We start from the raw sequence: 22,185 nt of genomic DNA on the forward strand, positions 1-22,185 counted from the left end.
CGAAATTCCCAATTCAGAGTATAAGGCCAACGCTCAGCCCTCCGACTTTCGCCAACGACCATACCCACGCTGAACACATCGGTTCTCGTCCGATCACCGAAATTAAGCAGCGTCGGGCGCGGTTAGTACTTAGATGAGGGACCGCTTGGGAACACCGCGTGTTGTTGGCCTCGTCAACAACTTTTTTGCCGCTTTTATATTTTTCAACGCAATCTGAATAGCATTTTTTCGCTGCAAATTCAAAATTCAAATGAAAAATTTATCCAGAATTTCAATTTCGACTATTTCAAAATTATTTCTTGCACTGATTTTTTTCTTAAAGCACACGACTCCAAACCGTTTCAGTCCATTTATTTCGATTAAAAGCATTTTTAATATTGGCCGAAGGTAGCAGGACCGAAATTCCAATTCAGAGTATAAGGCCAACGCTCAGCCCTCCGACTTTCGCCAACGACCATACCACGCTGAAACACATCGGTTCTCGTCCGATCACCGAAATTAAGCAGCGTCGGGCGCGGTTAGTACTTAGATGAGGGACCGCTCTGGAACACCGCGTGTTGTTGGCCTCGTCAACAACTTTTTGCCGCTTTTATATTTTTCAACGCAATCTGAATAGCATTTTCGCTGCAAATTCAAAATTCAAATGAAAAATTTATCCAGAATTTCAATTTCGACTATTTCAAAATTATTTCTTGCACTGATTTTTTTCTTAAAGCACACGACTCCAAACCGTTTCAGTCCATTTATTTCGATTAAAAGCATTTTTAATATTGGCCGAAGGTAGCAGGACCGACATTCCAATTCAGAGTATAAGGCCAACGCTCAGCCCTCCGACTTTCGCCAACGACCATACCACGCTGAACACATCGGTTCTCGTACGATCACCGAAATTAAGCAGCGTCGGGCGCGGTAGTACTTAGATGGGGGACCGCTTGGAACAACCGCGTGTTGTTGGCCTCGTCAACAACTTTTTGCCGCTTTTATATTTTTCAACGCAATCTGAATAGCATTTTTCGCTGCAAATTCAAAATTCAAATGAAAAATTTATCCAGAATTTCAATTTCGACTATTTCAAAATTATTTCTTGCACTGATTTTTTTCTTAAAGCACACGACTCCAAACCGTTTCAGTCCATTTATTTCGATTAAAAGCATTTTTAATAATGGCCGAAGGTAGCAGGACCGAAATTCCAATTCAGAGTATAAGGGCCAACGCTCAGCCCTCCGACTTTCGCCAACGACCATACCACGCTGAACACATCGGTTCTCGTCCGATCACCGAAATTAAGCAGCGTCGGGCGCGGTTAGTACTTAGATGAGGGACCGCTTGGGAACACCGCGTCTTGTTGGCCTCGTCAACAACTTTTTGCCGCTTTTATATTTTTCAACGCAATCTGAATAGCATTTTTCGCTGCAAATTCAAAATTCAAATGAAAAATTTATCCAGAATTTCAATTTCGACTATTTCAAAATTATTTCTTGCACTGATTTTTTTTCTTAAAGCACACGACTCCCAAACCGTTTCAGTCCATTTATTTCGATTAAAAGCATTTTTAATATTGGCCGAAGGTAGCAGGACCGAAATTCCAATTCAGAGTATAAGGCCAACGCTCAGCCCTCCGACTTTCGCCAACGACCATACCACGCTGAACACATCGGGCGCGGGTTAGTTACTTAGATGGGGGACCGCTTTGGGAACACCGCGTGTTGTTGGCCTCGTCAACAACTTTTGGCCGCTTTTATATTTTTTCAACGCAATCTGAATAGCATTTTTCGCTGCAAATTCAAAATTCAAATGAAAAATTTATCCAGAATTTCAATTTCGACTATTTCAAAATTATTTCTTGCACTGATTTTTTTCTTAAAGCACACGACTCCAAACCGTTTCAGTCCATTTATTTCGATTAAAAGCATTTTAATATTGGCCGAAGGTAGCAGGACCGAAATTCCAATTCAGAGTATAAGGCCAACGCTCAGCCCTCCGACTTTCGCCAACGACCATACCACGCTGAACACATCGGTTCTCGTCCGATCACCGAAATTAAGCAGCGTCGGGCGTCGGTTAGTACTTAGATGAGGGACCGCTTGGGAACACCGCGTGTTGTTGGCCTCCGTCAACAACTTTTTGCCGCTTTTATATTTTTCAACGCAATCTGAATAGCATTTTTCGCTGCAAATTCAAAATTCAAATGAAAAATTTATCCAGAATTTCAATTTCGACTATTTCAAAATTATTTCTTGCACTGATTTTTTTCTTAAAGCACACGACTCCAAACCGTTTCAGTCCATTTATTTCGATTAAAAGCATTTTTAATATTGGCCGAAGGTAGCAGGACCGAAATTCCAATTCAGAGTATAAGGCCAACGCTCAGCCCTCCGACTTTCGCCAAACGACCATACCACGCTGAACACATCGGTTCTCGTCCGATCACCGAAATTAAGCAGCGTCGGGCGCGGTTAGTACTTAGAGGGGGACCGCTTGGGAACACCGCGTGTTGTTGGCCTCGTCAACAACTTTTTGCCGCCTTTTATATTTTTTCAACGCAATCTGAATAGCATTTTTCGCTGCAAATTCAAAATTCAAATGAAAAATTTATCCAGAATTTCAATTTCGACTATTTCAAAATTATTTCTTGCACTGATTTTTTTTCTTAAAGCACACGACTCCAAACCGTTTCAGTCCATTTATTTCGATTAAAAGCATTTTTAATATTGGCCGAAGGTAGCAGGACCGAAATTCCAATTCAGAGTATAAGGCCAACGCTCAGCCCTCGACTTTCGCCAACGACCATACCACGCTGAACACATCGGTTCTCGTCCGATCACCGAAATTAAGCAGCGTCGGGCCGCGGTTAGTACTTAGATGGGGGGACCGCTTGGGAACACCGCGTGTTTGTTGGCCTCGTCAACAACTTTTTGCCGCTTTTATATTTTTCAACGCAATCTTGAATAGCATTTTTCGCTGCAAATTCAAAATTCAATTGAAAAATTTATCCAGAATTTCAATTTCGACTATTCAAAATTATTTCTTGCACTGATTTTTTTCTTAAAGCACACGACTCCAAACCGTTTCAGTCCATTTATTCGATTAAAGCATTTTTTAATATTGGCGAAGGTAGCAGGACCGAAATTCCAATTCAGAGTATAAGGCCAACGCTCAGCCCTCCGACTTTCGCCAACGACCATACCACGCTGAAACACATCGGTTTCTCGTCCGATCACCGAAATTAAGCAGCGTCGGGCGCGGTTAGTACTTTAGATGAGGGACCGCTTGGGAACACCGCGTCTTGTGGCCTCGTCAACAACTTTTTTGCCGCTTTTATATTTTTCAACGCAATCTGAATAGCATTTTTCGCTGCAAATTCAAAATTCAAATGAAAAATTTATCCAGAATTTCAATTTTCGACTATTTCAAAATTATTTCTTGCACTGATTTTTTTCTTAAAGCACACGACTCCAAACCGTTTCAGTCCATTTATTTCGATTTAAAAGCATTTTTAATATTGGCCGAAGGTAGCAGGACCGAAATTCCAATTCAGAGTATAAGGCCAACGCTCAGCCCTCCGACTTTCGCCAACGACCATACCACGCTGAACACATCGGGCGCGGTTAGTACTTAGATGGGGGACCGCTTGGGAACACCGCGTCGTTGTTGGCCTCGTCAACAACTTTTTTGCCGCTTTTATATTTTTCAACGCAATCTGAATAGCATTTTTCGCTGCAAATTCAAATTCAAATGAAAAATTTATCCAGAATTTCAATTTCGACTATTTCAAAATTATTTCTTGCACTGATTTTTTTCTTAAAGCACACGACTCCAAACCGTTTCAGTCCATTTATTTCGATTAAAAGCATTTTTAATATTGGCCGAAGGTAGCAGGACCGAAATTCCAATTCAGAGTATAAGGCCAACGCTCAGCCCTCCGACTTTCGCCAACGACCATACCACGCTGAACACATCGGTCTCGTCCGATCACCGAAATTAAGTCAGCGTCGGGCGCGGTTAGTACTTAGATGAGGGACCGCTTGGGAACACCGCGTGTTGTTGGCCTCGTCAACAACCTTTTTGCCGTTTATATTTTTCAACGCAATCTGAATAGCATTTTTCGCTGCAAATTCAAAATTCAAATGAAAAATTTATCCAGAATTTCAATTTCGACTATTTCAAAATTATTTCTTGCACTGATTTTTTTCTTAAAGCACACGACTCCAAACCGTTTCAGTCCATTTATTTCGATTAAAAGCATTTTTAATATTGGCCGAAGGTAGCAGGACCGAAATTCCAATTCAGAGTATAAGGCCAACGCTCAGCCCTCCGACTTTCGCCAACGACCATACCACGCTGAACACATCGGTTCTCGTCCGATCACCGAAATTAAGCAGCGTTCGGGCGCGGTTAGTACTTAGATGGTGGGACCGCTTGGGAACACCGCGTGTTGTTGGCCTCGTCAACAACTTTTTGCCGCTTTTATATTTTTCAAACGCAATCTGAATAGCATTTTTTCGCTGCAAATTCAAAATTCAAATGAAAAATTTATCCAGAATTTCAATTTCGACTATTTCAAAATTATTTCTTGCACTGATTTTTTCTTAAAGCACACGACTCCAAACCGTTTCAGTCCATTTATTTCGATAAAAGCATTTTAATAATGGCCGAAGGTAGCAGGACCGAAATTCCAATTCAGAGTATAAGGCCAACGCCTCAGCCCTCCGACTTTCGCCAACGACCATACCACGCTGAACACATCGGTTCTCGTCCGATCACCGAAATTAAGCAGCGTCGGGCGCGGTTAGTACTTAGATGGGGGACCGCTTGGGAACACCGCGTGTTGTTGGCCTCGTCAACAACTTTTTGCCGCTTTTATATTTTTTCAACGCAATCTGAATAGCATTTTTCGCTGCAAATTCAAAATTCAAATGAAAAATTTATCCAGAATTTCAATTTCGACTATTTCAAAATTATTTCTTGCACTGATTTTTTTTCTTAAAGCACACGACTCCAAACCGTTTCAGTCCATTTATTTCGATTAAAAGCATTTTTTAATATTGGCCGAAGGTAGCAGGACCGAAATTCCAATTCAGAGTATAAGGCCAACGCTCAGCCCCTCCGACTTTCGCCAACGACCATACCACGCTGAACACATCGGTTCTCGTCCCGATCACCGAAATTAAGCAGCGTCGGGCGCGGTTAGTACTTAGATGAGGGACCGCTGGGAACACCGCGTGTTGTTGGCCCTCGTCAACAACTTTTTGCCGCTTTTATATTTTTCAACGCAATCTGAATAGCATTTTTTCGCTGCAAATTCAAAATTCAATGAAAAATTTATCCAGAATTTCAATTTCGACTATTTCAAAATTATTTCTTGCACTGATTTTTTTCTTAAAGCACACGACTCCAAACCGTTTCAGTCCATTTATTTCGATTAAAGCATTTTTAATATTGGCCGAAGGTAGCAGGACCGAAATTCCAATTCAGAGTATAAGGCCAACGCCTCAGCCCCTCCGACTTTCGCCAACGACCATACCACGCTGAACACATCGGTTCTCGTCCCGATCACCGAAATTAAGCAGCGTCGGGCGCGGTTAGTACTTAGATGGTGGACCGCTTGGGAACACCGCGTGTTGTTGGCCTCGGTCAACAACTTTTTGCCGCTTTTATATTTTTCAACGCAATCTGAATAGCATTTTTCGCTGCAAATTCAAAATTCAAATGAAAAATTTATCCAGAATTTCAATTTCGACTATTTCAAAATTATTTCTTGCACTGATTTTTTTCTTAAAGCACACGACTCCAAACCGTTTCAGTCCATTTATTTCGATTAAAAGCATTTTTAATATTGGCCGAAGGTAGCAGGACCGAAATTCCAATTCAGAGTATAAGGCCAACGCTCAGCCCTCCGACTTTCGCCAACGACCATCCCACGCTGAACACATCGGTTCTCGTCCGATCACCGAAATTAAGCAGCGTCGGGCGCGGTTAGTACTTAGATGAGGGACCGCTTGGGAACACCGCGTGTTGTTGGCCTCGTCAACAACTTTTTGCCGCTTTTATATTTTTCAACGCAATCTGAATAGCATTTTTCGCTGCAAATTCAAAATTCAAATGAAAAATTTATCCAGAATTTCAATTTCGACTATTTCAAAATTATTTCTTGCACTGATTTTTTTCTTAAAGCACACGACTCCAAACCGTTTCAGTCCATTTATTTTCGATTAAAAGCATTTTTAATATTGCCGAAGGTAGCAGGACCGAAATTCCAATTCAGAGTATAAGGCCAACGCTCAGCCCTCCGACTTTCGCCAACGACCATACCACGCTGAACACATCGGTTCTCGTCCGATCACCGAAATTAAGCAGCGTCGGGCGCGGTTAGTACTTAGATGGGGGACCGCTTGGGAACACGCGTGTTGTTGGCCTCGTCAACAACTTTTTGCCGCTTTTATATTTTTCAACGCAATCTGAATAGCATTTTTCGCTGCAAATTCAAAATTCAAATGAAAAATTTATCCAGAATTTCAATTTTGACTATTTCAAAATTATTTCTTGCACTGATTTTTTTCTTAAAGCACACGACTCCAAACCGTTTCAGTCCATTTATTTCGATTAAAAGCATTTTTAATATTGGCCGAAGGTAGCAGGACCGAAATTCCAATTCAGAGTATAAGGCCAACGCTCAGCCCTCCGACTTTCGCCAACGACCATACCACGCTGAACACATCGGTTCTCGTCCGATCACCGAAATTAAGCAGCGTCGGGCGCGGTTAGTACTTAGATGAGGGACCGCTTGGTAACACCGCGTGTTGTTGGCCTCGTCAACAACTTTTTGCCGCTTTTATATTTTTCAACGCAATCTGAATAGCATTTTTCGCTGCAAATTCAAAATTCAAATGAAAAATTTATCCAGAATTTCAATTTCGACTATTTCAAAATTATTTCTTGCACTGATTTTTTTCTTAAAGCACACGACTCCAAACCGTTTCAGTCCATTTATTTCGATTAAAAGCATTTTTAATATTGGCCGAAGGTAGCAGGACCGAAATTCCAATTCAGAGTATAAGGCCAACGCTCAGCCCTCCGACTTTCGCCAACGACCATACCACGCTGAACACATCGGTTCTCGTCCGATCACCGAAATTAAGCAGCGTCGGGCGCGGTTAGTACTTAGATGGGGGACCGCTTGGGAACACCGCGTGTTGTTGGCCTCGTCAACAACTTTTTGCCGCTTTTATATTTTTCAACGCAATCTGAATAGCATTTTTCGCTGCAAATTCAAAATTCAAATGAAAAATTTATCCAGAATTTCAATTTCGACTATTTCAAAATTATTTCTTGCACTGATTTTTTTCTTAAAGCACACGACTCCAAACCGTTTCAGTCCATTTATTTCGATTAAAAGCATTTTTTAATATTGGCCGAAGGTAGCAGGACCGAAATTCCAATTCAGAGTATAAGGCCAACGCTCAGCCCTCCGACTTTCGCCAACGACCATACCACGCTGAACACATCGGTTCTCGTCCGATCACCGAAATTAAGCAGCGTCGGGCGCGGTTAGTACTTAGATGGGGGACCGCTTGGGAACACCGCGTGTTGTTGGCCTCGTCAACAACTTTTTGCCGCTTTTATATTTTTCAACGCAATCTGAATAGCATTTTTCGCTGCAAATTCAAAATTCAAATGAAAAATTTATCCAGAATTTCAATTTCGACTATTTCAAAATTATTTCTTGCACTGATTTTTTTCTTAAAGCACACGACTCCAAACCGTTTCAGTCCATTTATTTCGATTAAAAGCATTTTTAATATTGGCCGAAGGTAGCAGGACCGAAATTCCAATTCAGAGTATAAGGCCAACGCTCAGCCCTCCGACTTTCGCCAACGACCATACCACGCTGAACACATCGGTTCTCGTCCGATCACCGAAATTAAGCAGCGTCGGGCGCGGTTAGTACTTAGATGGGGGACCGCTTGGGAACACCGCGTGTTGTTGGCCTCGTCAACAACTTTTTGCCGCTTTTATATTTTTCAACGCAATCTGAATAGCATTTTTCGCTGCAAATTCAAAATTCAAATGAAAAATTTATCAGAATTTCAATTTCGACTATTTCAAAATTATTTCTTGCACTGATTTTTTTCTTAAAGCACACGACTCCAAACCGTTTCAGTCCATTTATTTCGATTAAAAGCATTTTTAATATTGGCCGAAGGTAGCAGGACCGAAATTCCAATTCAGAGTATAAGGCCAACGCTCAGCCCTCCGACTTTCGCCAACGACCATCCCACGCTGAACACATCGGTTCTCGTCCGATCACCGAAATTAAGCAGCGTCGGGCGCGGTTAGTACTTAGATGAGGGACCGCTTGGGAACACCGCGTGTTGTTGGCCTCGTCAACAACTTTTTGCCGCTTTTATATTTTTCAACGCAATCTGAATAGCATTTTTCGCTGCAAATTCAAAATTCAAATGAAAAATTTATCCAGAATTTCAATTTCGACTATTTCAAAATTATTTCTTGCACTGATTTTTTTCTTAAAGCACACGACTCCAAACCGTTTCAGTCCATTTATTTCGATTAAAAGCATTTTTAATATTGGCCGAAGGTAGCAGGACCGAAATTCCAATTCAGAGTATAAGGCCAACGCTCAGCCCTCCGACTTTCGCCAACGACCATACCACGCTGAACACATCGGTTCTCGTCCGATCACCGAAATTAAGCAGCGTCGGGCGCGGTTAGTACTTAGATGGGGGACCCGCTTGGGAACACCGCGTGTTGTTGGCCTCGTCAACAACTTTTTGCCGCTTTTATATTTTTCAACGCAATCTGAATAGCATTTTTCGCTGCAAATTCAAAATTCAAATGAAAAATTTATCCAGAATTTCAATTTCGACTATTTCAAAATTATTTCTTGCACTGATTTTTTTTCTTAAAGCACACGACTCCAAACCGTTTCAGTCCATTTATTTCGATTAAAAGCATTTTTAATATTGGCCGAAGGTAGCAGGACCGAAATTCCAATTCAGAGTATAAGGCCAACGCTCAGCCCTCCGACTTTCGCCAACGACCATACCACGCTGAACACATCGGTTCTCGTCCGATCACCGAAATTAAGCAGCGTCGGGCGCGGTTAGTACTTAGATGGGGGACCGCTTGGGAACACCGCGTGTTGTTGGCCTCGTCAACAACTTTTTGCCGCTTTTATATTTTTCAACGCAATCTGAATAGCATTTTTCGCTGCAAATTCAAAATTCAAATGAAAAATTTATCCAGAATTTCAATTTTGACTATTTCAAAATTATTTCTTGCACTGATTTTTTTCTTAAAGCACACGACTCCAAACCGTTTCAGTCCATTTATTTCGATTAAAAGCATTTTTAATATTGGCCGAAGGTAGCAGGACCGAAATTCCAATTCAGAGTATAAGGCCAACGCTCAGCCCTCCGACTTTCGCCAACGACCATACCACGCTGAACACATCGGTTCTCGTCCGATCACCGAAATTAAGCAGCGTCGGGCGCGGTTAGTACTTAGATGGGGGACCGCTGGGAACACCGCGTGTTGTTGGCCTCGTCAACAACTTTTTGCCGCTTTTATATTTTTCAACGCAATCTGAATAGCATTTTTCGCTGCAAATTCAAAATTCAAATGAAAAATTTATCCAGAATTTCAATTTCGACTATTTCAAAATTATTTCTTGCACTGATTTTTTTTCTTAAAGCACACGACTCCAAACCGTTTCAGTCCATTTATTTCGATTAAAAGCATTTTTAATATTGGCCGAAGGTAGCAGGACCGAAATTCCAATTCAGAGTATAAGGCCAACGCTCAGCCCTCCGACTTTCGCCAACGACCATACCACGCTGAACACATCGGTTCTCGTCCGATCACCGAAATTAAGCAGCGTCGGGCGCGGTTAGTACTTAGATGGGGGACCGCTTGGGAACACCGCGTGTTGTTGGCCTCGTCAACAACTTTTTGCCGCTTTTATATTTTTCAACGCAATCTGAATAGCATTTTTCGCTGCAAATTCAAAATTCAAATGAAAAATTTATCCAGAATTTCAATTTCGACTATTTCAAAATTATTTCTTGCACTGATTTTTTTTCTTAAAGCACACGACTCCAAACCGTTTCAGTCCATTTATTTCGATTAAAAGCATTTTTAATAATGGCCGAAGGTAGCAGGACCGAAATTCCAATTCAGAGTATAAGGCCAACGCTCAGCCCTCCGACTTTCGCCAACGACCATACCACGCTGAACACATCGGTTCTCGTCCGATCACCGAAATTAAGCAGCGTCGGGCGCGGTTAGTACTTAGATGGGGACCGCTTGGGAACACCGCGTGTTGTTGGCCACGTCAACAACTTTTTGCCGCTTTTATATTTTTCAACGCAATCTGAATAGCATTTTTTCGCTGCAAATTCAAAATTCAAATGAAAAATTTATCCAGAATTTCAATTTCGACTATTTCAAAATTATTTCTTGCACTGATTTTTTTCTTAAAGCACACGACTCCAAACCGTTTCAGTCCATTTATTTCGATTAAAAGCATTTTTAATATTGGCCGAAGGTAGCAGGACCGAAATTCCAATTCAGAGTATAAGGCCAACGCTCAGCCCTCCGACTTTCGCCAACGACCATACCACGCTGAACACATCGGTTCTCGTCCGATCACCGAAATTAAGCAGCGTCGGGCGCGGTTAGTACTTAGATGAGGGACCGCTTGGGAACACCGCGTGTTGTTGGCCTCGTCAACAACTTTTTGCCGCTTTTATATTTTTTCAACGCAATCTGAATAGCATTTTTCGCTGCAAATTCAAAATTCAAATGAAAAATTTATCCAGAATTTCAATTTCGACTATTTCAAAATTATTTCTTGCACTGATTTTTTTCTTAAAGGACACGACTCCAAACCGTTTCAGTCCATTTATTTCGATTAAAAGCATTTTTAATATTGGCCGAAGGTAGCAGGACCGAAATTCCAATTCAGAGTATAAGGCCAACGCTCAGCCCTCCGACTTTCGCCAACGACCATACCACGCTGAACACATCGGTTCTCGTCCGATCACCGAAATTAAGCAGCGTCGGGCGCGGTTAGTACTTAGATGGGGGACCGCTTGGGAACACCGCGTGTTGTTGGCCTCGTCAACAACTTTTTGCCGCTTTTATATTTTTCAACGCAATCTGAATAGCATTTTTCGCTGCAAATTCAAAATTCAAATGAAAAATTTATCCAGAATTTCAATTTCGACTATTTCAAAATTATTTCTTGCACTGATTTTTTTCTTAAAGCACACGACTCCAAACCGTTTCAGTCCATTTATTTCGATTAAAAGCATTTTTAATAATGGCCGAAGGTAGCAGGACCGAAATTCCAATTCAGAGTATAAGGCCAACGCTCAGCCCTCCGACTTTCGCCAACGACCATACCACGCTGAACACATCGGTTCTCGTCCGATCACCGAAATTAAGCAGCGTCGGGCGCGGTTAGTACTTAGATGAGGGACCGCTTGGGAACACCGCGTCTTGTTGGCCTCGTCAACAACTTTTTGCCGCTTTTATATTTTTCAACGCAATCTGAATAGCATTTTTCGCTGCAAATTCAAAATTCAAATGAAAAATTTATCCAGAATTTCAATTTCGACTATTTCAAAATTATTTCTTGCACTGATTTTTTTCTTAAAGCACACGACTCCAAACCGTTTCAGTCCATTTATTTCGATTAAAAGCATTTTTAATATTGGCCGAAGGTAGCAGGACCGAAATTCCAATTCAGAGTATAAGGCCAACGCTCAGCCCTCCGACTTTCGCCAACGACCATACCACGCTGAACACATCGGTTCTCGTCCGATCACCGAAATTAAGCAGCGTCGGGCGCGGTTAGTACTTAGATGGGGGACCGCTTGGGAACACCGCGTGTTGTTGGCCTCGTCAACAACTTTTTGCCGCTTTTATATTTTTCAACGCAATCTGAATAGCATTTTTCGCTGCAAATTCAAAATTCAAATGAAAAATTTATCCAGAATTTCAATTTCGACTATTTCAAAATTATTTCTTGCACTGATTTTTTTCTTAAAGCACACGACTCCAAACCGTTTCAGTCCATTTATTTCGATTAAAAGCATTTTTAATAATGGCCGAAGGTAGCAGGACCGAAATTCCAATTCAGAGTATAAGGCCAACGCTCAGCCCTCCGACTTTCGCCAACGACCATACCACGCTGAACACATCGGTTCTCGTCCGATCACCGAAATTAAGCAGCGTCGGGCGCGGTTAGTACTTAGATGGGGGACCGCTTGGGAACACCGCGTGTTGTTGGCCTCGTCAACAACTTTTTGCCGCTTTTATATTTTTCAACGCAATCTGAATAGCATTTTTCGCTGCAAATTCAAATTCAAATGAAAAATTTATCCAGAATTTCAATTTCGACTATTTCAAAATTATTTCTTGCACTGATTTTTTTCTTAAAGCACACGACTCCAAACCGTTTCAGTCCATTTATTTCGATTAAAAGCATTTTTAATATTGGCCGAAGGTAGCAGGACCGAAATTCCAATTCAGAGTATAAGGCCAACGCTCAGCCCTCCGACTTTCGCCAACGACCATACCACGCTGAACACATCGGTTCTCGTCCGATCACCGAAATTAAGCAGCGTCGGGCGCGGTTAGTACTTAGATGAGGGACCGCTTGGGAACACCGCGTGTTGTTGGCCTCGTCAACAACTTTTTGCCGCTTTTATATTTTTCAACGCAATCTGAATAGCATTTTTCGCTGCAAATTCAAAATTCAAATGAAAAATTTATCCAGAATTTCAATTTCGACTATTTCAAAATTATTTCTTGCACTGATTTTTTTCTTAAAGCACACGACTCCAAACCGTTTCAGTCCATTTATTTCGATTAAAAGCATTTTTAATATTGGCCGAAGGTAGCAGGACCGAAATTCCAATTCAGAGTATAAGGCCAACGCTCAGCCCTCCGACTTTCGCCAACGACCATACCACGCTGAACACATCGGTTCTCGTCCGATCACCGAAATTAAGCAGCGTCGGGCGCGGTTAGTACTTAGATGAGGGACCGCTTGGGAACACCGCGTGTTGTTGGCCTCGTCAACAACTTTTTGCCGCTTTTATATTTTTCAACGCAATCTGAATAGCATTTTTCGCTGCAAATTCAAAATTCAAATGAAAAATTTATCCAGAATTTCAATTTCGACTATTCCAAAATTATTTCTTGCACTGATTTTTTTCTTAAAGCACACGACTCCAAACCGTTTCAGTCCATTTATTTCGATTAAAAGCATTTTTAATATTGGCCGAAGGTAGCAGGACCGAAATTCCAATTCAGAGTATAAGGCCAACGCTCAGCCCTCCGACTTTCGCCAACGACCATACCACGCTGAACACATCGGTTCTCGTCCGATCACCGAAATTAAGCAGCGTCGGGCGCGGTTAGTACTTAGATGAGGGACCGCTTGGGAACACCGCGTGTTGTTGGCCTCGTCAACAACTTTTTGCCGCTTTTATATTTTTCAACGCAATCTGAATAGCATTTTTCGCTGCAAATTCAAAATTCAAATGAAAAATTTATCCAGAATTTCAATTTCGACTATTTCAAAATTATTTCTTGCACTGATTTTTTTCTTAAAGCACACGACTCCAAACCGTTTCAGTCCATTTATTTCGATTAAAAGCATTTTTAATAATGGCCGAAGGTAGCAGGACCGAAATTCCAATTCAGAGTATAAGGCCAACGCTCAGCCCTCCGACTTTCGCCAACGACCATACCACGCTGAACACATCGGTTCTCGTCCGATCACCGAAATTAAGCAGCGTCGGGCGCGGTTAGTACTTAGATGGGGGACCGCTTGGGAACACCGCGTGTTGTTGGCCTCGTCAACAACTTTTTGCCGCTTTTATATTTTTCAACGCAATCTGAATAGCATTTTTCGCTGCAAATTCAAAATTCAAATGAAAAATTTATCCAGAATTTCAATTTCGACTATTTCAAAATTATTTCTTGCACTGATTTTTTTCTTAAAGCACACGACTCCAAACCGTTTCAGTCCATTTATTTCGATTAAAAGCATTTTTAATATTGGCCGAAGGTAGCAGGACCGAAATTCCAATTCAGAGTATAAGGCCAACGCTCAGCCCTCCGACTTTCGCCAACGACCATACCACGCTGAACACATCGGTTCTCGTCCGATCACCGAAATTAAGCAGCGTCGGGCGCGGTTAGTACTTAGATGGGGACCGCTTGGGAACACCGCGTGTTGTTGGCCTCGTCAACAACTTTTTGCCGCTTTTATATTTTTCAACGCAATCTGAATAGCATTTTTCGCTGCAAATTCAAAATTCAAATGAAAAATTTATCCAGAATTTCAATTTCGACTATTTCAAAATTATTTCTTGCACTGATTTTTTTCTTAAAGCACACGACTCCAAACCGTTTCAGTCCATTTATTTCGATTAAAAGCATTTTTAATATTGGCCGAAGGTAGCAGGACCGAAATTCCAATTCAGAGTATAAGGCCAACGCTCAGCCCTCCGACTTTCGCCAACGACCATACCACGCTGAACACATCGGTTCTCGTCCGATCACCGAAATTAAGCAGCGTCGGGCGCGGTTAGTACTTAGATGAGGGACCGCTTGGGAACACCGCGTGTTGTTGGCCTCGTCAACAACTTTTTGCCGCTTTTATATTTTTCAACGCAATCTGAATAGCATTTTTCGCTGCAAATTCAAAATTCAAATGAAAAATTTATCCAGAATTTCAATTTCGACTATTTCAAAATTATTTCTTGCACTGATTTTTTTCTTAAAGCACACGACTCCAAACCGTTTCAGTCCATTTATTTCGATTAAAAGCATTTTTAATATTGGCCGAAGGTAGCAGGACCGAAATTCCAATTCAGAGTATAAGGCCAACGCTCAGCCCTCCGACTTTCGCCAACGACCATACCACGCTGAACACATCGGTTCTCGTCCGATCACCGAAATTAAGCAGCGTCGGGCGCGGTTAGTACTTAGATGGGGGACCGCTTGGGAACACCGCGTGTTGTTGGCCTCGTCAACAACTTTTTGCCGCTTTTATATTTTTCAACGCAATCTGAATAGCATTTTTCGCTGCAAATTCAAAATTCAAATGAAAAATTTATCCAGAATTTCAATTTCGACTATTTCAAAATTATTTCTTGCACTGATTTTTTTCTTAAAGCACACGACTCCAAACCGTTTCAGTCCATTTATTTCGATTAAAAGCATTTTTAATATTGGCCGAAGGTAGCAGGACCGAAATTCCAATTCAGAGTATAAGGCCAACGCTCAGCCCTCCGACTTTCGCCAACGACCATACCACGCTGAACACATCGGTTCTCGTCCGATCACCGAAATTAAGCAGCGTCGGGCGCGGTTAGTACTTAGATGAGGGGACCGCTTGGGAACACCGCGTGTTGTTGGCCTCGTCAACAACTTTTTGCCGCTTTTATATTTTTCAACGCAATCTGAATAGCATTTTTCGCTGCAAATTCAAAATTCAAATGAAAAATTTATCCAGAATTTCAATTTCGACTATTTCAAAATTATTTCTTGCACTGATTTTTTTCTTAAAGCACACGACTCCAAACCGTTTCAGTCCATTTATTTCGATTAAAAGCATTTTTAATATTGGCCGAAGGTAGCAGGACCGAAATTCCAATTCAGAGTATAAGGCCAACGCTCAGCCCTCCGACTTTCGCCAACGACCATACCACGCTGAACACATCGGTTCTCGTCCGATCACCGAAATTAAGCAGCGTCGGGCGCGGTTAGTACTTAGATGAGGGACCGCTTGGGAACACCGCGTGTTGTTGGCCTCGTCAACAACTTTTTGCCGCTTTTATATTTTTCAACGCAATCTGAATAGCATTTTTCGCTGCAAATTCAAAATTCAAATGAAAAATTTATCCAGAATTTCAATTTCGACTATTTCAAAATTATTTCTTGCACTGATTTTTTTCTTAAAGCACACGACTCCAAACCGTTTCAGTCCATTTATTTCGATTAAAAGCATTTTTAATATTGGCCGAAGGTAGCAGGACCGAAATTCCAATTCAGAGTATAAGGCCAACGCTCAGCCCTCCGACTTTCGCCAACGACCATACCACGCTGAACACATCGGTTCTCGTCCGATCACCGAAATTAAGCAGCGTCGGGCGCGGTTAGTACTTAGATGGGGGACCGCTTGGGAACACCGCGTGTTGTTGGCCTCGTCAACAACTTTTTGCCGCTTTTATATTTTTCAACGCAATCTGAATAGCATTTTTCGCTGCAAATTCAAAATTCAAATGAAAAATTTATCCAGAATTTCAATTTCGACTATTTCAAAATTATTTCTTGCACTGATTTTTTTCTTAAAGCACACGACTCCAAACCGTTTCAGTCCATTTATTTCGATTAAAAGCATTTTTAATATTGGCCGAAGGTAGCAGGACCGAAATTCCAATTCAGAGTATAAGGCCAACGCTCAGCCCTCCGACTTTCGCCAACGACCATACCACGCTGAACACATCGGTTCTCGTCCGATCACCGAAATTAAGCAGCGTCGGGCGCGGTTAGTACTTAGATGGGGGACCGCTTGGGAACACCGCGTGTTGTTGGCCTCGTCAACAACTTTTTGCCGCTTTTATATTTTTCAACGCAATCTGAATAGCATTTTTCGCTGCAAATTCAAAATTCAAATGAAAAATTTATCCAGAATTTCAATTTCGACTATTTCAAAATTATTTCTTGCACTGATTTTTTTCTTAAAGCACACGACTCCAAACCGTTTCAGTCCATTTATTTCGATTAAAAGCATTTTTAATAATTGGCCGAAGGTAGCAGGACCGAAATTCCAATTCAGAGTATAAGGCCAACGCTCAGCCCTCCGACTTTCGCCAACGACCATACCACGCTGAACACATCGGTTCTCGTCCGATCACCGAAATTAAGCAGCGTCGGGCGCGGTTAGTACTTAGATGAGGGACCGCTTGGGAACACCGCGTGTTGTTGGCCTCGTCAACAACTTTTTGCCGCTTTTATATTTTTCAACGCAATCTGAATAGCATTTTTCGCTGCAAATTCAAAATTCAAATGAAAAATTTATCCAGAATTTCAATTTCGACTATTTCAAAATTATTTCTTGCACTGATTTTTTTCTTAAAGCACACGACTCCAAACCGTTTCAGTCCATTTATTTCGATTAAAAGCATTTTTAATATTGGCCGAAGGTAGCAGGACCGAAATTCCAATTCAGAGTATAAGGCCAACGCTCAGCCCTCCGACTTTCGCCAACGACCATACCACGCTGAACACATCGGTTCTCGTCCGATCACCGAAATTAAGCAGCGTCGGGCGCGGTTAGTACTTAGATGCGGGACCGCTTGGGAACACCGCGTGTTGTTGGCCTCGTCAACAACTTTTTGCCGCTTTTATATTTTTCAACGCAATCTGAATAGCATTTTTCGCTGCAAATTCAAAATTCAAATGAAAAATTTATCCAGAATTTCAATTTCGACTATTTCAAAATTATTTCTTGCACTGATTTTTTTCTTAAAGCACACGACTCCAAACCGTTTCAGTCCATTTATTTCGATTAAAAGCATTTTTAATATTGGCCGAAGGTAGCAGGACCGAAATTCCAATTCAGAGTATAAGGCCAACGCTCAGCCCTCCGACTTTCGCCAACGACCATACCACGCTGAACACATCGGTTCTCGTCCGATCACCGAAATTAAGCAGCGTCGGGCGCGGTTAGTACTTAGATGGGGGACCGCTTGGGAACACCGCGTGTTGTTGGCCTCGTCAACAACTTTTTGCCGCTTTTATATTTTTCAACGCAATCTGAATAGCATTTTTCGCTGCAAATTCAAAATTCAAATGAAAAATTTATCCAGAATTTCAATTTCGACTATTTCAAAATTATTTCTTGCACTGATTTTTTTCTTAAAGCACACGACTCCAAACCGTTTCAGTCCATTTATTTCGATTAAAAGCATTTTTAATATTGGCCGAAGGTAGCAGGACCGAAATTCCAATTCAGAGTATAAGGCCAACGCTCAGCCCTCCGACTTTCGCCAACGACCATACCACGCTGAACACATCGGTTCTCGTCCGATCACCGAAATTAAGCAGCGTCGGGCGCGGTTAGTACTTAGATGAGGGACCGCTTGGGAACACCGCGTGTTGTTGGCCTCGTCAACAACTTTTTGCCGCTTTTATATTTTTCAACGCAATCTGAATAGCATTTTTCGCTGCAAATTCAAAATTCAAATGAAAAATTTATCCAGAATTTCAATTTCGACTATTTCAAAATTATTTCTTGCACTGATTTTTTTCTTAAAGCACACGACTCCAAACCGTTTCAGTCCATTTATTTCGATTAAAAGCATTTTTAATATTGGCCGAAGGTAGCAGGACCGAAATTCCAATTCAGAGTATAAGGCCAACGCTCAGCCCTCCGACTTTCGCCAACGACCATACCACGCTGAACACATCGGTTCTCGTCCGATCACCGAAATTAAGCAGCGTCGGGCGCGGTTAGTACTTAGATGAGGGACCGCTTGGGAACACCGCGTGTTGTTGGCCTCGTCAACAACTTTTTGCCGCTTTTATATTTTTCAACGCAATCTGAATAGCATTTTTCGCTGCAAATTCAAAATTCAAATGAAAAATTTATCCAGAATTTCAATTTCGACTATTTCAAAATTATTTCTTGCACTGATTTTTTTCTTAAAGCACACGACTCCAAACCGTTTCAGTCCATTTATTTCGATTAAAAGCATTTTTAATATTGGCCGAAGGTAGCAGGACCGAAATTCCAATTCAGAGTATAAGGCCAACGCTCAGCCCTCCGACTTTCGCCAACGACCATACCACGCTGAACACATCGGTTCTCGTCCGATCACCGAAATTAAGCAGCGTCGGGCGCGGTTAGTACTTAGATGGGGACCGCTTGGGAACACCGCGTGTTGTTGGCCTCGTCAACAACTTTTTGCCGCTTTTATATTTTTCAACGCAATCTGAATAGCATTTTTCGCTGCAAATTCAAAATTCAAATGAAAAATTTATCCAGAATTTCAATTTCGACTATTTCAAAATTATTTCTTGCACTGATTTTTTTCTTAAAGCACACGACTCCAAACCGTTTCAGTCCATTTATTTCGATTAAAAGCATTTTTAATATTGGCCGAAGGTAGCAGGACCGAAATTCCAATTCAGAGTATAAGGCCAACGCTCAGCCCTCCGACTTTCGCCAACGACCATACCACGCTGAACACATCGGTTCTCGTCCGATCACCGAAATTAAGCAGCGTCGGGCGCGGTTAGTACTTAGATGGGGGACCGCTTGGGAACACCGCGTGTTGTTGGCCTCGTCAACAACTTTTTGCCGCTTTTATATTTTTCAACGCAATCTGAATAGCATTTTTCGCTGCAAATTCAAAATTCAAATGAAAAATTTATCCAGAATTTCAATTTCGACTATTTCAAAATTATTTCTTGCACTGATTTTTTTCTTAAAGCACACGACTCCAAACCGTTTCAGTCCATTTATTTCGATTAAAAGCATTTTTAATATTGGCCGAAGGTAGCAGGACCGAAATTCCAATTCAGAGTATAAGGCCAACGCTCAGCCCTCCGACTTTCGCCAACGACCATACCACGCTGAACACATCGGTTCTCGTCCGATCACCGAAATTAAGCAGCGTCGGGCGCGGTTAGTACTTAGATGAGGGACCGCTTGGGAACACCGCGTGTTGTTGGCCTCGTCAACAACTTTTTGCCGCTTTTATATTTTTCAACGCAATCTGAATAGCATTTTTCGCTGCAAATTCAAAATTCAAATGAAAAATTTATCCAGAATTTCAATTTCGACTATTTCAAAATTATTTCTTGCACTGATTTTTTTCTTAAAGCACACGACTCCAAACCGTTTCAGTCCATTTATTTCGATTAAAAGCATTTTTAATATTGGCCGAAGGTAGCAGGACCGAAATTCCAATTCAGAGTATAAGGCCAACGCTCAGCCCTCCGACTTTCGCCAACGACCATACCACGCTGAACACATCGGTTCTCGTCCGATCACCGAAATTAAGCAGCGTCGGGCGCGGTTAGTACTTAGATGGGGGACCGCTTGGGAACACCGCGTGTTGTTGGCCTCGTCAACAACTTTTTGCCGCTTTTATATTTTTCAACGCAATCTGAATAGCATTTTTCGCTGCAAATTCAAAATTCAAATGAAAAATTTATCCAGAATTTCAATTTCGACTATTTCAAAATTATTTCTTGCACTGATTTTTTTCTTAAAGCACACGACTCCAAACCGTTTCAGTCCATTTATTTCGATTAAAAGCATTTTTAATATTGGCCGAAGGTAGCAGGACCGAAATTCCAATTCAGAGTATAAGGCCAACGCTCAGCCCTCCGACTTTCGCCAACGACCATACCACGCTGAACACATCGGTTCTCGTCCGATCACCGAAATTAAGCAGCGTCGGGCGCGGTTAGTACTTAGATGAGGGACCGCTTGGGAACACCGCGTGTTGTTGGCCTCGTCAACAACTTTTTGCCGCTTTTATATTTTTCAACGCAATCTGAATAGCATTTTTCGCTGCAAATTCAAAATTCAAATGAAAAATTTATCCAGAATTTCAATTTCGACTATTTCAAAATTATTTCTTGCACTGATTTTTTTCTTAAAGCACACGACTCCAAACCGTTTCAGTCCATTTATTTCGATTAAAAGCATTTTTAATATTGGCCGAAGGTAGCAGGACCGAAATTCCAATTCAGAGTATAAGGCCAACGCTCAGCCCTCCGACTTTCGCCAACGACCATACCACGCTGAACACATCGGTTCTCGTCCGATCACCGAAATTAAGCAGCGTCGGGCGCGGTTAGTACTTAGATGGGGGACCGCTTGGGAACACCGCGTGTTGTTGGCCTCGTCAACAACTTTTTGCCGCTTTTATATTTTTCAACGCAATCTGAATAGCATTTTTCGCTGCAAATTCAAAATTCAAATGAAAAATTTATCCAGAATTTCAATTTCGACTATTTCAAAATTATTTCTTGCACTGATTTTTTTCTTAAAGCACACGACTCCAAACCGTTTCAGTCCATTTATTTCGATTAAAAGCATTTTTAATATTGGCCGAAGGTAGCAGGACCGAAATTCCAATTCAGAGTATAAGGCCAACGCTCAGCCCTCCGACTTTCGCCAACGACCATACCACGCTGAACACATCGGTTCTCGTCCGATCACCGAAATTAAGCAGCGTCGGGCGCGGTTAGTACTTAGATGGGGGACCGCTTGGGAACACCGCGTGTTGTTGGCCTCGTCAACAACTTTTTGCCGCTTTTATATTTTTCAACGCAATCTGAATAGCATTTTTCGCTGCAAATTCAAAATTCAAATGAAAAATTTATCCAGAATTTCAATTTCGACTATTTCAAAATTATTTCTTGCACTGATTTTTTTCTTAAAGCACACGACTCCAAACCGTTTCAGTCCATTTATTTCGATTAAAAGCATTTTTAATATTGGCCGAAGGTAGCAGGACCGAAATTCCAATTCAGAGTATAAGGCCAACGCTCAGCCCTCCGACTTTCGCCAACGACCATACCACGCTGAACACATCGGTTCTCGTCCGATCACCGAAATTAAGCAGCGTCGGGCGCGGTTAGTACTTAGATGGGGGACCGCTTGGGAACACCGCGTGTTGTTGGCCTCGTCAACAACTTTTTGCCGCTTTTATATTTTTCAACGCAATCTGAATAGCATTTTTCGCTGCAAATTCAAAATTCAAATGAAAAATTTATCCAGAATTTCAATTTCGACTATTTCAAAATTATTTCTTGCACTGATTTTTTTCTTAAAGCACACGACTCCAAACCGTTTCAGTCCATTTATTTCGATTAAAAGCATTTTTAATATTGGCCGAAGGTAGCAGGACCGAAATTCCAATTCAGAGTATAAGGCCAACGCTCAGCCCTCCGACTTTCGCCAACGACCATACCACGCTGAACACATCGGTTCTCGTCCGATCACCGAAATTAAGCAGCGTCGGGCGCGGTTAGTACTTAGATGAGGGACCGCTTGGGAACACCGCGTGTTGTTGGCCTCGTCAACAACTTTTTGCCGCTTTTATATTTTTCAACGCAATCTGA

At 41.7% G+C, this 22,185-nt stretch overlaps 39 non-coding genes and 15 pseudogenes across 39 annotated transcripts; all 54 read left to right on the top strand.

The window, feature by feature from the left end:
- The first annotated feature begins 50 nt into the window (after window positions 1–50).
- LOC119561677 lies at window positions 51–170 on the top strand (annotated as a pseudogene).
- A 276-nt stretch (window positions 171–446) lies between these two features.
- Window positions 447–566, top strand: LOC119561690 (annotated as a pseudogene).
- Window positions 567–839: 273 nt separating this feature from the next.
- Window positions 840–957, top strand: LOC119561693 (annotated as a pseudogene).
- Window positions 958–1,232: 275 nt separating this feature from the next.
- LOC119561674 lies at window positions 1,233–1,351 on the top strand (annotated as a pseudogene).
- Window positions 1,352–1,989: 638 nt separating this feature from the next.
- Window positions 1,990–2,109, top strand: LOC119561686 (annotated as a pseudogene).
- A 276-nt stretch (window positions 2,110–2,385) lies between these two features.
- Window positions 2,386–2,503, top strand: LOC119561687 (annotated as a pseudogene).
- A 276-nt stretch (window positions 2,504–2,779) lies between these two features.
- On the top strand, window positions 2,780–2,901 carry LOC119561698 (annotated as a pseudogene).
- Window positions 2,902–3,931: 1,030 nt separating this feature from the next.
- LOC119561700 lies at window positions 3,932–4,050 on the top strand (annotated as a pseudogene).
- Window positions 4,051–4,323: 273 nt separating this feature from the next.
- On the top strand, window positions 4,324–4,444 carry LOC119561688 (annotated as a pseudogene).
- Window positions 4,445–4,718: 274 nt separating this feature from the next.
- LOC119561547 lies at window positions 4,719–4,837 on the top strand. The gene has a single exon (XR_005221291.1). It is a non-coding gene; the product is annotated as a 5S ribosomal RNA (ribosomal RNA).
- Window positions 4,838–5,115: 278 nt separating this feature from the next.
- LOC119561685 lies at window positions 5,116–5,234 on the top strand (annotated as a pseudogene).
- A 276-nt stretch (window positions 5,235–5,510) lies between these two features.
- Window positions 5,511–5,630, top strand: LOC119561576. Its single transcript, XR_005221317.1, has one exon. It is a non-coding gene; the product is annotated as a 5S ribosomal RNA (ribosomal RNA).
- A 275-nt stretch (window positions 5,631–5,905) lies between these two features.
- On the top strand, window positions 5,906–6,024 carry LOC119561662 (annotated as a pseudogene).
- A 274-nt stretch (window positions 6,025–6,298) lies between these two features.
- LOC119561574 lies at window positions 6,299–6,416 on the top strand. The gene has a single exon (XR_005221315.1). It is a non-coding gene; the product is annotated as a 5S ribosomal RNA (ribosomal RNA).
- Window positions 6,417–6,690: 274 nt separating this feature from the next.
- Window positions 6,691–6,809, top strand: LOC119561679 (annotated as a pseudogene).
- Window positions 6,810–7,083: 274 nt separating this feature from the next.
- LOC119561665 lies at window positions 7,084–7,202 on the top strand. The gene has a single exon (XR_005221398.1). It is a non-coding gene; the product is annotated as a 5S ribosomal RNA (ribosomal RNA).
- Window positions 7,203–7,477: 275 nt separating this feature from the next.
- Window positions 7,478–7,596, top strand: LOC119561709. The gene has a single exon (XR_005221409.1). It is a non-coding gene; the product is annotated as a 5S ribosomal RNA (ribosomal RNA).
- A 274-nt stretch (window positions 7,597–7,870) lies between these two features.
- On the top strand, window positions 7,871–7,989 carry LOC119561721. The gene has a single exon (XR_005221420.1). It is a non-coding gene; the product is annotated as a 5S ribosomal RNA (ribosomal RNA).
- A 273-nt stretch (window positions 7,990–8,262) lies between these two features.
- Window positions 8,263–8,381, top strand: LOC119561663 (annotated as a pseudogene).
- A 274-nt stretch (window positions 8,382–8,655) lies between these two features.
- On the top strand, window positions 8,656–8,775 carry LOC119561629. The gene has a single exon (XR_005221367.1). It is a non-coding gene; the product is annotated as a 5S ribosomal RNA (ribosomal RNA).
- A 275-nt stretch (window positions 8,776–9,050) lies between these two features.
- Window positions 9,051–9,169, top strand: LOC119561733. Its single transcript, XR_005221431.1, has one exon. It is a non-coding gene; the product is annotated as a 5S ribosomal RNA (ribosomal RNA).
- A 274-nt stretch (window positions 9,170–9,443) lies between these two features.
- Window positions 9,444–9,561, top strand: LOC119561632. Its single transcript, XR_005221370.1, has one exon. It is a non-coding gene; the product is annotated as a 5S ribosomal RNA (ribosomal RNA).
- Window positions 9,562–9,836: 275 nt separating this feature from the next.
- On the top strand, window positions 9,837–9,955 carry LOC119561554. Its single transcript, XR_005221297.1, has one exon. It is a non-coding gene; the product is annotated as a 5S ribosomal RNA (ribosomal RNA).
- Window positions 9,956–10,230: 275 nt separating this feature from the next.
- LOC119561634 lies at window positions 10,231–10,348 on the top strand. The gene has a single exon (XR_005221372.1). It is a non-coding gene; the product is annotated as a 5S ribosomal RNA (ribosomal RNA).
- A 275-nt stretch (window positions 10,349–10,623) lies between these two features.
- On the top strand, window positions 10,624–10,742 carry LOC119561577. The gene has a single exon (XR_005221318.1). It is a non-coding gene; the product is annotated as a 5S ribosomal RNA (ribosomal RNA).
- A 275-nt stretch (window positions 10,743–11,017) lies between these two features.
- Window positions 11,018–11,136, top strand: LOC119561566. The gene has a single exon (XR_005221308.1). It is a non-coding gene; the product is annotated as a 5S ribosomal RNA (ribosomal RNA).
- A 274-nt stretch (window positions 11,137–11,410) lies between these two features.
- Window positions 11,411–11,529, top strand: LOC119561675 (annotated as a pseudogene).
- Window positions 11,530–11,803: 274 nt separating this feature from the next.
- Window positions 11,804–11,922, top strand: LOC119561578. Its single transcript, XR_005221319.1, has one exon. It is a non-coding gene; the product is annotated as a 5S ribosomal RNA (ribosomal RNA).
- Window positions 11,923–12,196: 274 nt separating this feature from the next.
- Window positions 12,197–12,315, top strand: LOC119561590. The gene has a single exon (XR_005221330.1). It is a non-coding gene; the product is annotated as a 5S ribosomal RNA (ribosomal RNA).
- A 273-nt stretch (window positions 12,316–12,588) lies between these two features.
- Window positions 12,589–12,707, top strand: LOC119561579. Its single transcript, XR_005221320.1, has one exon. It is a non-coding gene; the product is annotated as a 5S ribosomal RNA (ribosomal RNA).
- A 274-nt stretch (window positions 12,708–12,981) lies between these two features.
- Window positions 12,982–13,100, top strand: LOC119561580. The gene has a single exon (XR_005221321.1). It is a non-coding gene; the product is annotated as a 5S ribosomal RNA (ribosomal RNA).
- Window positions 13,101–13,374: 274 nt separating this feature from the next.
- Window positions 13,375–13,493, top strand: LOC119561581. The gene has a single exon (XR_005221322.1). It is a non-coding gene; the product is annotated as a 5S ribosomal RNA (ribosomal RNA).
- Window positions 13,494–13,767: 274 nt separating this feature from the next.
- LOC119561601 lies at window positions 13,768–13,886 on the top strand. Its single transcript, XR_005221341.1, has one exon. It is a non-coding gene; the product is annotated as a 5S ribosomal RNA (ribosomal RNA).
- Window positions 13,887–14,160: 274 nt separating this feature from the next.
- Window positions 14,161–14,278, top strand: LOC119561635. Its single transcript, XR_005221373.1, has one exon. It is a non-coding gene; the product is annotated as a 5S ribosomal RNA (ribosomal RNA).
- Window positions 14,279–14,552: 274 nt separating this feature from the next.
- Window positions 14,553–14,671, top strand: LOC119561582. Its single transcript, XR_005221323.1, has one exon. It is a non-coding gene; the product is annotated as a 5S ribosomal RNA (ribosomal RNA).
- A 274-nt stretch (window positions 14,672–14,945) lies between these two features.
- On the top strand, window positions 14,946–15,064 carry LOC119561613. Its single transcript, XR_005221352.1, has one exon. It is a non-coding gene; the product is annotated as a 5S ribosomal RNA (ribosomal RNA).
- Window positions 15,065–15,338: 274 nt separating this feature from the next.
- Window positions 15,339–15,458, top strand: LOC119561667 (annotated as a pseudogene).
- A 274-nt stretch (window positions 15,459–15,732) lies between these two features.
- On the top strand, window positions 15,733–15,851 carry LOC119561583. The gene has a single exon (XR_005221324.1). It is a non-coding gene; the product is annotated as a 5S ribosomal RNA (ribosomal RNA).
- Window positions 15,852–16,125: 274 nt separating this feature from the next.
- On the top strand, window positions 16,126–16,244 carry LOC119561625. Its single transcript, XR_005221363.1, has one exon. It is a non-coding gene; the product is annotated as a 5S ribosomal RNA (ribosomal RNA).
- A 274-nt stretch (window positions 16,245–16,518) lies between these two features.
- On the top strand, window positions 16,519–16,637 carry LOC119561636. The gene has a single exon (XR_005221374.1). It is a non-coding gene; the product is annotated as a 5S ribosomal RNA (ribosomal RNA).
- Window positions 16,638–16,912: 275 nt separating this feature from the next.
- Window positions 16,913–17,031, top strand: LOC119561584. The gene has a single exon (XR_005221325.1). It is a non-coding gene; the product is annotated as a 5S ribosomal RNA (ribosomal RNA).
- A 274-nt stretch (window positions 17,032–17,305) lies between these two features.
- LOC119561655 lies at window positions 17,306–17,424 on the top strand. The gene has a single exon (XR_005221393.1). It is a non-coding gene; the product is annotated as a 5S ribosomal RNA (ribosomal RNA).
- Window positions 17,425–17,698: 274 nt separating this feature from the next.
- Window positions 17,699–17,817, top strand: LOC119561647. Its single transcript, XR_005221385.1, has one exon. It is a non-coding gene; the product is annotated as a 5S ribosomal RNA (ribosomal RNA).
- A 274-nt stretch (window positions 17,818–18,091) lies between these two features.
- LOC119561585 lies at window positions 18,092–18,210 on the top strand. Its single transcript, XR_005221326.1, has one exon. It is a non-coding gene; the product is annotated as a 5S ribosomal RNA (ribosomal RNA).
- Window positions 18,211–18,484: 274 nt separating this feature from the next.
- On the top strand, window positions 18,485–18,603 carry LOC119561587. Its single transcript, XR_005221327.1, has one exon. It is a non-coding gene; the product is annotated as a 5S ribosomal RNA (ribosomal RNA).
- A 274-nt stretch (window positions 18,604–18,877) lies between these two features.
- Window positions 18,878–18,995, top strand: LOC119561637. The gene has a single exon (XR_005221375.1). It is a non-coding gene; the product is annotated as a 5S ribosomal RNA (ribosomal RNA).
- Window positions 18,996–19,269: 274 nt separating this feature from the next.
- On the top strand, window positions 19,270–19,388 carry LOC119561658. Its single transcript, XR_005221396.1, has one exon. It is a non-coding gene; the product is annotated as a 5S ribosomal RNA (ribosomal RNA).
- Window positions 19,389–19,662: 274 nt separating this feature from the next.
- LOC119561588 lies at window positions 19,663–19,781 on the top strand. Its single transcript, XR_005221328.1, has one exon. It is a non-coding gene; the product is annotated as a 5S ribosomal RNA (ribosomal RNA).
- A 274-nt stretch (window positions 19,782–20,055) lies between these two features.
- Window positions 20,056–20,174, top strand: LOC119561671. Its single transcript, XR_005221399.1, has one exon. It is a non-coding gene; the product is annotated as a 5S ribosomal RNA (ribosomal RNA).
- A 274-nt stretch (window positions 20,175–20,448) lies between these two features.
- On the top strand, window positions 20,449–20,567 carry LOC119561589. Its single transcript, XR_005221329.1, has one exon. It is a non-coding gene; the product is annotated as a 5S ribosomal RNA (ribosomal RNA).
- A 274-nt stretch (window positions 20,568–20,841) lies between these two features.
- LOC119561683 lies at window positions 20,842–20,960 on the top strand. The gene has a single exon (XR_005221400.1). It is a non-coding gene; the product is annotated as a 5S ribosomal RNA (ribosomal RNA).
- A 274-nt stretch (window positions 20,961–21,234) lies between these two features.
- LOC119561694 lies at window positions 21,235–21,353 on the top strand. Its single transcript, XR_005221401.1, has one exon. It is a non-coding gene; the product is annotated as a 5S ribosomal RNA (ribosomal RNA).
- A 274-nt stretch (window positions 21,354–21,627) lies between these two features.
- LOC119561702 lies at window positions 21,628–21,746 on the top strand. Its single transcript, XR_005221402.1, has one exon. It is a non-coding gene; the product is annotated as a 5S ribosomal RNA (ribosomal RNA).
- Window positions 21,747–22,020: 274 nt separating this feature from the next.
- Window positions 22,021–22,139, top strand: LOC119561591. The gene has a single exon (XR_005221331.1). It is a non-coding gene; the product is annotated as a 5S ribosomal RNA (ribosomal RNA).
- The last annotated feature ends 46 nt before the right edge of the window (window positions 22,140–22,185 follow it).

Source organism: Drosophila subpulchrella, unplaced genomic scaffold (genome assembly GCF_014743375.2).
Source record: "Drosophila subpulchrella strain 33 F10 #4 breed RU33 unplaced genomic scaffold, RU_Dsub_v1.1 Primary Assembly Seq359, whole genome shotgun sequence".
Classification (NCBI taxonomy): domain Eukaryota; kingdom Metazoa; phylum Arthropoda; class Insecta; order Diptera; family Drosophilidae; genus Drosophila; species Drosophila subpulchrella.